General features: G+C 37.7%; 1 protein-coding gene and 1 pseudogene across 4 annotated transcripts in view; one reads left to right on the top strand and one right to left on the bottom strand.

The window, feature by feature from the left end:
• The window catches only part of DLG2 (discs large MAGUK scaffold protein 2), a 2228225-nt gene that overhangs the window by 1029276 nt on the left and 1186446 nt on the right, over positions 1 to 12503 (top strand). The gene's annotated exons all lie outside the window — the stretch shown is intronic.
• The window catches only part of LOC144334532 (large ribosomal subunit protein uL6 pseudogene), a 99752-nt pseudogene continuing 92681 nt past the window's right edge, over positions 5433 to 12503 (bottom strand).

Here is a 12503-nt window from a genome sequence, read left to right as displayed (position 1 = left end):
AGCTTATCCTTGTGTTCGATGAGAACCTTTCCCAAACTCTCAGAAGAAGTGAGCTACAATCTGCTCCTCAGGCTTTGGGCAAAAATAACTAACCTTCTTTTAGGCCCCATTATATATCAGATGTTGATAGTTACTTGACATATCTTATTTAACTCTTAGAAAAGGTACCTATTATAACCCCATATCTTACTGATAATAATTTGAGGTTCAGAGACGTTCAATAGTTTGTCCAAGAGCACATAGCTAGTAGTTGGAATATGGAGAATGTGAACAAAGCCTGTCTCCCTCCATAGCCAGTTCCCTCTCTCTTATCCCTGACTGCTTCGTCTGTATCCAGTTTTGAAAGCAGGAGTGCCTGGAGGGTAAGGTCATGGTTTTGAAACTCTTAGGTAAATTTTCCATGCTAAGATATTAACTTTCTTAATGCAACTCTGCAGGTGTATAGATAATCGAGAATGTGCTGCAGTGTGATTTTTCTATGAATGAGAGCTATGTGTTTCTTTAGCACTGCAGGTTCCAAATTCAAGAGAATTTGTGTGTCTTGAAACAATGGCAGAGGATGAGGCAGAGGCCTTTGACTTAGTCATCCAAATCTCCTGTGTTAGCCACACAGTGCTCAGGCACCCACAGAGCACTCATTATTTTGTACATACAAGAATTATTATTTTCCCACTCTCCCCATTTTCTTTTCTTGGTCTGCTTAAAAAATTACTTCATTCCAATAAGACATCTTACATGTGTTTATAGTGCCTTGCACACTATAATTTCAGGATGCTCTTTTGAAAGAAAACTTTACCAGGTAGCGAAGTAAGGTAATCTCATTGCTGGAGGAAGTGAAGAAATAATTTCACACTAGGAGATGCTCATACAGATGTGAGCCTCTCATTCTTCTGAATTGGGTTGAGGTTCATTTCACATGAAGCAGTGGGATAGGCTTAGAGTACGTAGATGGACCTTCAAAAAGACCCATCTCAGCCCCCGGGAAAACTCAGGAATGATTTCCAGATTCTTAATGTACTGCCTCTACATGTATAGATGGCCAGGTATTGGGGAAGCAAAAAATATACATTTAGTAACAGGCAGGTTTGGATTTAAATTCCCTATCTACCGCTTATCAGCTCTGTATCTCTGGGCAGGATACTGACTGTTTGAACTTCTTTACTCATCAATAAAATGAGAATGATACAGCAACACTTACGTGGGTGATTATAAGGATTAGAGGTAACATATGTAAACTACCTGGCACAATGATTCAACACATGGTAAGACTTTAACACCTTGTTGCTCCTATGGTTGTTTTCCTTGTCATATTTTAAAAATATCAGACGTTGCTTTATAAGAAACAGACTTGTATGCCCATTGGCTACAGAGGCATTTCTGTTGTTCTGCCAAGTAGCGAAAGAAAAGTTAAAAGCCCTACACACCTCTTCTTCTGTACAGAAGTCTTGGCCTAAGACAAAACAAACAAAAAAACCAAAGCAATTAGTGGTCTAAACTGTTATCAAGGTATGGGTGAAATCTCTGCTTTGTAAGAGATAAGATTCTCCTATTTTAAGAGAACCATCCTTCCAGATTTGAGGGACTAATAATTATATAGAACATTTTACAGTGTACATGGTGATTTTACTAACCTGCATTATGATTTTTCTGCAAAGGAAATCTATTTGGTCCCTTAGTATTGCTGGTGAGGAAACTGGGGTAACACCTGGGAAATAAAAGAGCTCGGTCATCAGATTCTACATCCTATGCTCTGAAGCTGCTTATGTAATGGTTATAACTGCTTTCTCTGTTTCCAACGGAAGAAGTTACAAAAACTGCATTACTTGTTTGTGGTCCACAGAGATTTCCTTTAGAAAGTTACATCTTCATGAAATTCATTAAAAGGGCCCAATTCCTGAGTAGGCCTTCCTGGACAGACTGATTTGGCAGTCTAATCACCTCCCATCATGCCCCCCACACCCAAGTAACTAGCACAGCCTCAAAAGTGCCTACTGTGTACCCAGAGATACAGAGAATCTACCTTAAAATGTGTTAACAGGTGTATACATGGTGATGGAAAATAAATCAATTTAACTCTGGCCAGAGCTTGAATAGAGTGGAATTAAGTTTAGAATGAAAGATATTTCACTGTCTTTAACCACCAGCTTAGACTGGAGAAGAAAAAAAAAAAGTACCGGAGAGGAAAAAATTACTGTAGTATTATTTTAAGTATTCTTTTTTATGTAGGTAATTTTTATTGATTCTTTTAAAATAGCTAAATCAATTTGCAGGTGCTCTCTGGGGTTTCTTGATAGAAAAATAAAAGACCTTGTCTTTTCTTTGTGTCATTTCTCAGGGCTACTACAAAATTGTGCACACTGACTGTTCAATGCACATTATGTTGAAAAAGGCAAACACTTAGTCTGCCTCTCTGCTTCATTCCAACTAGGAGGTAAAACTGTCCATGTAGAGTGGGGAACCTCTAGCCCTGGTTAACAGGTAGCGCAGCAGGCAGGTGCATGTCTTCTCTTCTGCTTCCTTTATGGTGGATTCTATCTTACAATCAAGACTACAAGGAGATAGGAATTAAGAAAGCAACAGGAAGGCAAGCATTCTTATTGTTTCCCATTATACGCCCAGAACTTAATGTGGTGCTTGGTACATAGGAGCTATTTAATGTGAAATTTCTTTGATCTATGAGTGATTGCAGAAATTTGAGGTGTATCTCTATCACTTTAAAAGTTCTCATTATTGCAAAACATATTTATCTGTATTTGATTTATACTCCATACAAATTTATTCCTATGCAATTTAGGTAGGAAAAGTTTCGTATATACGAGGCTGCAGGAGTTGGCTTTAGTTTACTCTAAGTATTATTTTTCAGGACTTTGCTATGTTACTTGGATGAATGTGGTTACTGTAAGTTTGAAAGTCATTGAGGAAATTTTAGTGGTAATTTAGGAGTAAGGTTTGATAATTCAAGCTCCTGTAGCAACTTATAAAGGAGTCAACCTGTCTTTTTTAATACACACACACATACACACACACACACACATATGTCACACACACTATATATATGTATGTGTGTGTATATATATATAAAACATATCCGCTTATGCACAGTTTCATTATTTGACAAAAATGGACATTTCTACTTCTTCTAATAGCAACTGGCATTTATTCAACAAACTCGTATATAATTTATTACATGCAGGTCATGTTCTAAGAATTTTACAAATATTGAACTAATATATAATCTTCATAACCTCATAAGTTAGGTACTGTTATTATGCACAGCAAGATTAAGTTCTTGCCTGAGGTAATCCACGTTTGAAAGTAGAATCGAGTCAGAGTTCTTAACTGGGTAGTCTGGCCTTGGATCCATTTAAATTATGCTGCCTCACTAAAGCAAAGCATCCAGGGAGGGGTAGGTCAGACCCAGGCTAGTGTACAGGAAAACATCAAGTTTGAAGCACCCCAGAGTTGCTGACTCTCCTGGAAACATGCAGTTTGTCTCATCATTAGGCTTTGAGCTTGTTTTAAGGATGGATTCATAAGGAAGGGGAATCTTTGAGAAGTCCATCTCCAGAGATCAAAGTGAAGGGCAACTGAGAAGGACATCTCTGAAGGAAGTCAATAGTAGCTAATAATAGCTACCATTTATTGAGTGCTTGCTGTGGGTTAGGCAATTTCCTGAAGACTTTATGTGAATTAATTTATGTCATCTTCAACATAACTCTCTTTAAAAAGGCATTATTAACTACCATCAGAGTGAACAGGCAACCTACAGAATGGGAGAAAATTTTTGCAGTCTACTCATCTGACAAAGGGCTAATATCCAGAACCTACAAAGAACTCAATCAAATTTACAAGAAAAAAACAACCCCATCAAAAAGTGGGCAAAGGATATGAACAGACACTTCTCAAAAGAAGACATTCACGCAGCCAACAGACAACAGACATCAGTGATGATGAGAAAAAATGCTCATCATCACTCGCCATCAGAGAAATGCAAATCAAAACCACAATGAGATACCATCTCACACCAGGTAGAATGGTAATCATTAAAAAATCAGGAAACAACAGGTGCTGGAGAGGATGTGGAGAAATAGGAACACTTTTACACTGTTGGTGAGACTGTAAACTAGTTCAACCATTGTGAAAAACAGTGTGACGATTCCTCAAGGATCTAGAACTAGAAATACCATTTGACCCAGTCATCCCATTACTGGGGATATATCCAAAGGATTATAAGTCATGCTGCTCTAAAGACACATGCACACGTATGTTTATTGTGGCACTATTCACAATAGCAAAGACTTGGAATCAACCCAAATGTCCATCAGTGACAGACTGGATTAAGAAAATGTGGCACATATACACCATGGAATACTATGCAGCCATAAAAAAGGATGAGTTTGTGTCCTTTGTAGGGACATGAATGCAGCTGGAAACCATCATTCTCAGCAAACTATCACAAGAACAGAAAACCAAACACTATATGTTCTCACTCATAGGTGGGAATTGAACAACGAGATCACTTGGACACAGGAAGGGGAATATCACACACCAGGTCCTATTGTGGGGAGGGGGTAGGGGGAAGGGATAGCATTAGGAGATATACCTAATGTAAATGACGAGTTAATGGGTGCAGCACACCAACATGGCACATGTATACATATGTAACAAACCTGCACGTTGTGCACATGTACCCTAGAACTTGAAGTATAATAATAAAAAAAAGGCATTATTGATATCTTCACTTTATATATGGTGAAGCTGAGACAGAAAGAGTGTGAATAATTTGCTGGAGGATATGCAGCTGAGAGGCAGAAGCTGGGATTGAAATTCAGAAAGCGTGGATTCAAGGTCTGTCCTTGTAACTACTGTACTATTATGATCTTAAGGAAAAGAGACCATTGACTGTGTGTGACTCTAACACCTGGTTCCCCAGATCAGTTTCCCCAGAGGGAAAAGTGATCAGAATAAAATAAAATAAAAAATTTATTTATTTTTTAAATGTAAAAAAAAAAATTCCAAATCTCTTTCTCTATATATGCATTTTTTTTTCTTTATTTTGAGATAGAGTCTTGCTCTGTCACCCAGGTTGGAGTGCAGTGGCCTGATCTCGGCTCACTGCAACCTCCACCTCTCGGATTCAAATGTTTCCCCTGCCTCAGCCTTCTGAGGAGCTGGGATTACAGGCGTGCACCACCATGCTTGGCTAATTTTTGCATTTTTAGTAGAGATGGGGTTTCACTATGTTGGTCAGGCTTGTTTTGAACTCCTGACCTCGTGATCCACCTGCCTTGGCCTTCCAAAATGCTTGGATTGCAGGTGTGAGCTACCATGCCTGGCCATCAATAGGTGTTTTATTGCATCATTTATATATCACAAATAGGTCTTAGGAATCATCCAGCATCTTGTTTCTGTAGCTGGACAACTCTTAGATCTTATTCATCATCTTGCAGAACTTTTCCTTTTTCAGAGACATAGATACCATCCAAAAGTTTTCTGATATTTTTGTTTTTAACTATTGTGGCTTGCCGAATCAAGCAGCTGAATTTGAAATAAGCTCAATGTTGTTTCCTTCAAAGATTAATTCATCGTTCTGGGCTTGAGATATCAAACAAGCAACATTTGGCCTTATCCGAACCCTGAGGATTTATTTTTCATCCAAGAAATTTCAGATGTCAACAAGAGACCCACTATCTTGGATAACGACATTGATGGGGAAGTGAGCATGCACAGACCTCATCTTGTAACGGAAACCCACTGTAACACCCTTGATCATGTTCTGTGCATGACTACAAAGAGTACAGACAGTAGCCAGGTCTTTTATGTTTCTTCATTTGTCAACTGGAGCCTCTTGTTCTTTCCAAGGAGACTGAGTTCTACATTAATATGACAGAAGTCCCTTCACAGGGTTCCTCTGGGGCCCTTCACAATAACTGTGTGTCCCTTCAGAGTAATGTTGATGTTTTCTGGAGTGTTGACAGTCTAATTGCTAAGAAAGTCTTCATTCTTGCCAAAGATGTGGCAAAGAGCGAAGTAAAAATTTTAGAATTGAAATAGCTCATAGGCTTATTATCTTCAGGAAATTAATAGAATGGGGAGATGAGGAGACGCTATTGTCAGTCTGGAGGGATGAGGAAGCCTACTCAGACAGATGTGCTGAGCAGCCTGAGAGTGGGAAGCATACTGGGCATAGGAAGGAATTGGATATATCGAGAAGAAAGGGAACTGAGAAAGCATATCTGACCCTGGCAGGGAACATTGGCATTGAGGAACCCAAGGCCCATGTGTGACTTTCTTTGCTAATTTGGGAAGAGCCGCTAATAATGTTTGAAATTAGGACTCCAGAGGCAGTACCAAGTAGCAGGCAGATGTTAGCCAATAAGTTCAGGAGCATTGGGTTTTAGTCTTAGTAATTAGCCTTATGACCTCACCAATGCCCTGGAATTAAATGGTCTAATGTTCCTTCATACAATGTACAAGGCTTGAAGTCAAGCAAACCTTTATAATAAGTACTAAAACTGTCAGTGTTATAAGATGGCAACTGCTATTTTTTTTATGCTTTATTTACGGATGCCTTAATGATTCCTTGGTTTTACAAAAAGAAAATAATCAAAAGGTCACTTTTAGGCAAACACACACACACACACACACACACACACACACACACACAGAGAGATATCTGGAATATGCTGCAGTTGTATTGCCATTTCAGAACATGAAAAATATGTTCAGTACAAAACATTCAATAAAATAAAAATTATGGCTAGTTGAACAATTTCAAAAAATAACACTCAGATTATATTAGACCAAAATGTCAAAAATAAGCAACTCTTTCCAAATGCTAGAGTCTGGGATCCTATTAGAGTAATATTGGTTTATTGAATGAGGAAACTTAAATAAATGAGAAGGAATTCATAACATACTTGATAAAATAAAATAACTAAATTAAAAAGTTAAAGAGAGCTAAAGACATAAGCTGAGTATATTCATGCAGACGTGATGTGAAATCACACTGAGTGCTGTCAGATTTTATCAGTGGTCCTCAGGTTGGGTATCCCAGAAGTTCCAATAGAGATTCTTGAATTATATTCAGTATTTCAGTATAAATATGCTGGTAATGATAGCCAACAAGCTAATGAAGGTATGAAGTGTTATACTGGAATTCTATTAATGCAGTATTAATGGCATGTTGACCAAAACTCTAATTTGCTGAACACACACACACACACACACATACACACACACACCCCACACACACACTAAATATTAAATCAAACTAATAATTTCTGAAGATAATACAGAAATTCTGTGTTAAGTCCCATGATGAGTTATGGAGTCTTTGGAATATTTGATTTCCTCTATTCCTTCTACTTCAGACTGTGGTTCTATTATTAAATTTATAATGAAACAAAAAGTATGGCTAGTTGAACAATTTCAAAATCTAACACTCATTTAACTTTATAATGGATAAAGTATGTACATGAAAGCCAGACAGACAAAGAAGTTCACATTATAGCTCCATCATTTTGTTGCTTTTAATCTTAAATGATTATTCATCTTAACTACTTTGGGTCTAAACTTCTTCCCTTGCAAAAATGGGACTGTCACCTATTTTGTTAGGTTGCCATCGAATGTAAATGAGAAAACAAAGGACAGTGTTTGGCACATAGTAAACACACACTAAATACTCATATTATTTCTCTTCCCCACCTTGTCTATGTTACTATTAATCACTGAATTTTAGTGAAAGTTATCTATTTATATTTCCTCTTCACCTTCCATTTGGTGCCAAGGACACATTTGGACCATACAGGAGGTTAAGCAAAGATTACAATTGATGTTCTTCCTTATGTTCTGTCCATTTTTATTACTCTTGTTGAAATTGCTTATTTGCAATCTGGACAGATTTCAAGACAATGGATTGAACAACACATCTAATATTGGGTCAAAATGAAAGTAGAGGTTGGAACTGCTAAAACAAAGATGAAATCGCCAACCAAGCAAACAAGTTTTCATTCCAGCTCTAAAGCAAACATGAGGTAGAGAAACCGGACAGAAAGTAACATAGTTAAGAAAGTCACTGAAGTCATTAGCAGAGGCTAAATGAGCTTTATATTGGCATGTTGTAAATGTTTAACTTTTTCTAAGCCTCACAAAAACTTGAGAGTTCTGCTAGAAAATCTTGTAAGAATCAAATTTGTACCTCTTACTTGTTCCAGAGTGCATGTTTTGAAGAGACTGCACTACACTGTAAACCAAAAGCTTCACACTAAGAACCATCTCAGGCCATAGACTTCAGATTTATATTAGAGTTCAATCACAGACCACAGAACAAAATGAGCTGAAGTGTCTAGAGAGTAGTGCCTGGCACTTTTGCCTTTGGCATTGCTTTGCTCTGAATCTGAACTTTCGCAGACAAGAACAAATGAAGTCATCTTTCTCCCTCTCTTGTTTCCCTTCAATCCCAAGCAGCTGCAGTTTGGGGTTATAGTTTGTCCTGCTATTTAACCACCTGCCTTTTCAGAGGTCCATGACAATTCAATTCAGTTCTTTCAGGCATTTATCAAGCTGCTTCTCTAGGTTAGAACCTTTGGGTGATGCTGAAAATTCATCTTAGTCAAAGTCATGGCAACTGCTTTCAAGTTGTTCACTGTCTAGCAGCAGAGCTAGGTAATTAAACATTCAGTTCAATATGAACAATGCTGTGATAGAGATATAAATCATGTGGTAGGTTCACAGAAAAGAGTGATCACTTAGCCTGGGGGTGTTGGGAAACTTTTCATAATCATTGCTATAATCTTTGTAAGGGAAACTCCTTGTAAGCTTCTCAAGGTGGACTTCTCTGACTCTCCTTGTAGCCTGTCCTCTGGCCTTAAAAGCCCACTGGACATTGCTTCCTTTGGACACTTACCACACTTCACATAATGGTCTATTAATCTGTCCATTAAAGTGGGCATCCCAGCCGGGCACAGTGACTCACACCTGTAATCCCAGCACTTTGGGAGGCCGAGATGGGCAGATCATCTGAGGTCAGGAGTTCAAGACCAGCCTGGCCAACATGACGAAGCCCTGTCTCTACTAAAAATACAAAAAAATAAAAAAAAATAAAAAATAAAATAAATATAAAAAGAAGAAGAACATTAGCCGGGTGTGGTGGCAGGCACCTGTAATCCCAGCTATTAAGGAAGCTGAAGCAGGAGAATTGCTTGAATCTGGGAGGGGGAGGTTGTGGTGTGCCAAAATTGTGCCACTGCACTCCAGCCTGGGTGACAAGAGCAAAACATCCTCTAAAAAAATAAAAGTGGGCATCCCTTGAGATCAGAGATCTTAAGTTTTAAATTTTTTTCTCCAAGTACCTTATAATAGCAAAGAGCATTATATTATTTTCTTAAGAAATGTTAATAGAATAAATAAATATGACATTTGAATTAAGACTTACATAATGAGTAGCAGTGTGTCAGGTGTGCATTCCAGAACAGGAAAATGATGTGTCCTCTACCTAGAATAATAAAAACCATCATTTTTATGTGTCTGTTTTTTACCCAAAATGACAGTAAGAATTTTACAAAAATTATCTCTAAACATCATAATAATCCTGCAAGGTAGATATTACTCTCTACAACTCACAGAAATGGAAACCCAGACCACTAGTAGTTGAATAACTTGGCCAAGGAGGCACAGCTGGTAGGTAGCAGAATCAGAATTTGAATCCTAGTCTTCTTAACTTCAATGTCATAGTAATACTACTGTGCAATACTTCTTAATCTGTGGAAGGAGCATATAAATCCTAGGCATTAGAATTTTAGGGAGGACTGTGGCTATTTCTAGGCCAAATGAATCTCTGAAGGCTCAAAAGATGTATTTCAGACTTTGATTTTTACACACACACATGCATATACATACTTCTGTGACTATATATTTGTTTCACTCATATTCTATAAGAAAAAAAAACTTAATCTGCATTGTCCAGATTAGCAAAGGGTAGAAAGGGAAATTTATACATGTACCCTAACTTAGTCATTCAGAAACACCAACATAGTTCCTCCCAAACAATGTCTCATTGGTTTTCTGAAACCATGGTAAACTACCAAGTTCTACATTTTGTCCTTGGCTTTTCACTGTTTCTCATTTATCTTTTAATTAAGGAATAAACTATTTATGTTAAATGCCATAGTACACATTTTTGTGTGAAGAATGTATGAAGAAGCATTTGGCAGTATGGTGTTGTGGCTAAGAGCATAGATGTTAAAGGCAGACTTCAAATCCTGGCCATACCACTTTCTTAGTATGTGATCTTGGTGGGAGGAGGTTACTTAACTTCTCTCAGTTTTACTTTCCTTATCTGTAAAATGAGAAAGAAGACAGAGTCCTTGAGGGAATTAAGTGAAATAATGTGTGCGACGGCTTAATATAGTGCCTGGAAATACAGGTGCTTTGTTTTCTGTATTTGTTTCTATCTTCATAGTTAATGTCCTAAACAAAATAATGAGAGAAATGCATAGCTGAATGGAAAGAAAATACATATACAAGTATTATATAATAATAATTGTATATTTATAGTTCAAATAATCTATTTAACACATATGTATTAGGTATTTATTACAAGGAAGATGCTCAAAGTTCTAAATGCTTTAGCTTTCCATGCATGCCTGTATATTTTTCGGGTTCCTTTTAAAGCATCTACTGGGCAATAAATTAAGACCACAGTAGGCATCAGGCTTTTAGGTTAAAAGCCAAGAGTGGTAACGGGCATCAGTATTGGCCCCAAAGAAGGGTGGGTAAGGAATATAGAAGGGCTGTCCATCAAGCCTTTATCAGAAAGGCAGCATTCGACTTCCTGCCAACAGATGCCCAGTGGGCATGGTCACATGGGCACACCCAAGCTGTGGCTTTTAAGGGCAAATATGCTGATCTTCTGTCTGAAATTCCCGCTGCCTGGGAAGAGCTAAAGGAAAGTTTCCTATTACTGTTTTGCTTTTCTCTGAAGAACTTCATAGGAAAACTGAAGCTTTGTTTTCTTCAAAGGATCACTTGCTCTTTGCAGAGGTCCCTGTTGGCATCCTCTCCTCTAGTGGGTTGAATTATTGTGCCTTTCTGAGGAACTTCTGGATTGCCCCTGTAATCTTCATCTATTGTGTCTCCATTTCCTTGTTGGCCTTGAGGATGTCCAGTATTTCCCCAGTTTGTGCTCCAGTGCTACTTTGTTAAAAGGCTTGTTTAAGCAGATTGAGAGGAAAGTGGGAGCTGCTGAAGCTCTTAATGCTTGTAGGACACAGCCTCCTTCAAGTTCGTTATCATGGTTTATGGATCATTCTGCAAAACCCCAAAAGCATACGGGGAAGGAGAGTGACATTTATTCATTCGTTTAGTCAGAAGGATAACTTTGGATAAATTAAATGTAACAAAGTTTAATTGAGAAAGAACAATTCACAAATCGAGCAGTCCCTCGAACCACAATAGGTTCAGGGAGACTCTGGGCAGCTGTATGGTCAGAGATTTATGGACAGAAAAATGAAGGTGACATACAGAAAATGAAAGTAAGATACAGAAACAGCTGGATTGTTTACAACTTGGCATTTGCCTTATTTGAACACAGTTTGAATGGTTGTCTGCCTGTGATTGGCTGAAACTGATTGATAAAAGAGTAGGTTATACTCTGTTTACACATCCAGTTAAGTTACAGTCCACTATATATATATGAAGAAATCTTTAGTATGAACTTAAAATAAGTAGATAGTTTAGGCTAAACTTAATTTAACTATTTATTATGTATTTTTGAATACTTTATATGTGTCAGGGGCTCTACCAGCTCAGAATGTCAAAATGAATGAGACCTTTGAACTATAAAGGAGATCAAAGATCATGTAAAAGGAAGAGACTGAGAATCAGGGGGATGAAGGGGCTGATTGTGGGCAATACAGATGGTTACAAACAAAGTTGGATCTCAAATCCAGGTTTCTCAACCCAAATAGCCTGACATACTCTTCACATATGTTTTAGTGCCTAAGTTGCAGATGCCTCAAGTGCAAATAGAGCAGCTGTACAGAACATTTTTGGTATGTATGTATGTATGTATGTATGTATGTATGTATGTATTTTTTTTCTTTAAAGAATATGGCTAAATGTGCCAATAATTCCAGTCTCGTCATTATCCTGCTTCAGTTATTGCAGTGAGACAGCAAGCTGCCTGTGAGTACTTGCTTATTATTATTATTATTTTCTTGTTACAGCTGCCTTTGTTATTTCACTCAGTCCAAATTTTACTAAGAACCCAACAATGAGAGTAGGCCAGTGTGTGTGATTTGTTCAGTTCCTACATCATAAGGATGGTCCTGAACTTGTATGTTTCTAGGAAACAAGCCTGGCCCATAGTCAGCATTCATCAACAACAATGACAGTGTATTGAGAAACTGCCGTGTGACAGCTCTGTATCAATATTTAATGAAGAATGAGACACAGAGCCTACCTTCAAGAAACATTTTTTTGACAAATAGTCATAATACACA

The sequence above is a fragment of the Macaca mulatta genome, chromosome 14, assembly GCF_049350105.2.
Source record: "Macaca mulatta isolate MMU2019108-1 chromosome 14, T2T-MMU8v2.0, whole genome shotgun sequence".
In the NCBI taxonomy this organism is placed as follows: domain Eukaryota; kingdom Metazoa; phylum Chordata; class Mammalia; order Primates; family Cercopithecidae; genus Macaca; species Macaca mulatta.
This window is presented reverse-complemented; position numbering and strand designations above follow the sequence as displayed.